Raw genomic sequence first — 2,168 nt, 5'->3', positions numbered from 1 at the left:
TGCAGACAGGTAATGGGCCACAACAGAGTAAACCCACAGCAGAGTCATTCGAAGTTTTGAAGAATATTGGTAGGTAGATCATCACAGAGCAGACCCACTGTAGTCCTGGTAGAGATTACGGTATTGGTGGGCCATCAAAGATGCAGACCCACTGCAGTCCTTGTAGAAATAATGGTACTGGTGTCTCAGCAAAGGTGTAGACCCACTGTAGTCCTTGTAGAATTAATGGTATTGGTGGGTCACCAAAGGTGTAGACCCACTGTAGTCCTTGTAGAAATAATGGTACTGGTGAGTCAGCAAAGATGCAGACCCACTGTAGTCCTTGTAGAGATGGCCAGCAGCCATCTGTTGTGACTGTGCAGGTGCACAATCACCATTGACGAGTCTTGCGGATAATATAGCAAGTCCATAACCACCACTTGTGCACTCACAAAGTTTTTGGAATTGTCCTTAGAACCACCAATGCTGTTATCCAGTCCCTTGCTGAATTATTAACACACGTCCAAACAGTAACAGTCCCTACTTCTCACATATTGTCCATATACTAAGACCAAGAGAAACATGTACAGTGAAATGTAACTTACAAGTTAATAATATGATGAACTGGTGACAATTACAATTTATAACATGAGAATACAATTACAAAGGTACAAAATACATCATTAAAAACATAACAATACAGATAACATATGTAGTAAGACAGACTTTACAAAAGAATATAAATAACATTTACATCAGTGTTACAGGAATTATGACATGAGTACATACATAAACGATCAGAATAACTTTCGAAACATCAACTTCACACATCAGCATTAAAACAAAACAGAATAAATAATGTCTAAACATCTTTACAAAGAAAATAACATATTATCAGAAAAATTCTACAACATAGCTCTCATCAGCTAAACACATAAAGACAGGAGAAAGACAAATAAACGAGGGTACATAAACACATAGTGGGATAACACAAGGAAAGGACAGGTTTTGTTTTATTGCAGTATTTTGCAAACAAAACTTTCTTTGCTTCTTGGAGATCTCCCTTCATTCATCATTATTCCCAAAAAGTCCTATCTATGCCTCCTCCCTGTATTCTATTCATATGTCTTTCAAAATAATTATTTCTGATTGTACAATACTCATTTTGGCCCAAATCTTTTTCATATAACTTCGCAATGCATTCGTTACCTATTCTCCATAGTCAGTTTCTTATATAGTCTACCCTTCTTAAGCTAACTTAAATCTACTGAGCTCAGATGCTAAACTAAGGGACGAGGCAATGCAGCAGCACAAAACAATTAACGCAAACAGCAATGAAAAAAAATGCAGATTTGTGAAGCAAGCAGCATTGTAGAAATTAGCAAAGCAATTGCAATATTACAACTAACATAAGGCAATGTGCAGCAAACAAGAAAAATAAATCAGTAGTAAACTGGCTTAGAAGAGTAACACAAAGTCAAATTCAGTAACACTATGCCTGGCAAACAGCAGCAGCAAATGAAATAACTTATATCTAAACATGACATAGCTCAAGCAGAAAAAAAAACATAACACTAAAGACAATAATGCAGACAACGGAAATGTATATTCACATCTTAATGTCTATGTAATTAAAATGGTGCACCAGAAAAACTAATTCTACAAAAAATTACCAAGTACTTGAAAAGAAAATTATGTATGCAGTTACTGTTACTAGTCCCTTCTTATTGTTCTTTCCATTCCAAGAGCTCCTTTTTCGAAGAATGTGGATCATAAAATAATTATTTAATAGATATGTTGACAGAAAGTGTTCACATTAGCAAATGCATTTAATTTTATTTTATAAAACCAATGCTGCAACACAGCTGGAAATTAGATATCAAATGAAATAACCAACTATGAAAAGCAAAGCATAAAAATAACATTCAATAGTCATGTGACATTCATAAGTTAGTAGAAATTCTCTCAACTCTCGTAGAAAGACGCTTGTCATAATCAGGTGTGCAGATGTATGTATCTTTCCAAGTAATGAGCGTGTCGTATTTGCGATGCTTTCTCTAAAGGAATGTCAATGGCGAGGATAATGGCGTCTTTTTTTCTCCACCTAATGGCTTTCTTTTGTCAGATGACTACCTCTCAGCTGGGCGCCCAAAACGCATTACGTCAAGGTCACTTACCTTTCTTACAGA

The sequence above is a fragment of the Schistocerca cancellata genome, chromosome 6 (genome assembly GCF_023864275.1).
Source record: "Schistocerca cancellata isolate TAMUIC-IGC-003103 chromosome 6, iqSchCanc2.1, whole genome shotgun sequence".
NCBI classification, from domain to species: Eukaryota; Metazoa; Arthropoda; class Insecta; order Orthoptera; family Acrididae; genus Schistocerca; species Schistocerca cancellata.
This window is presented reverse-complemented; position numbering follows the sequence as displayed.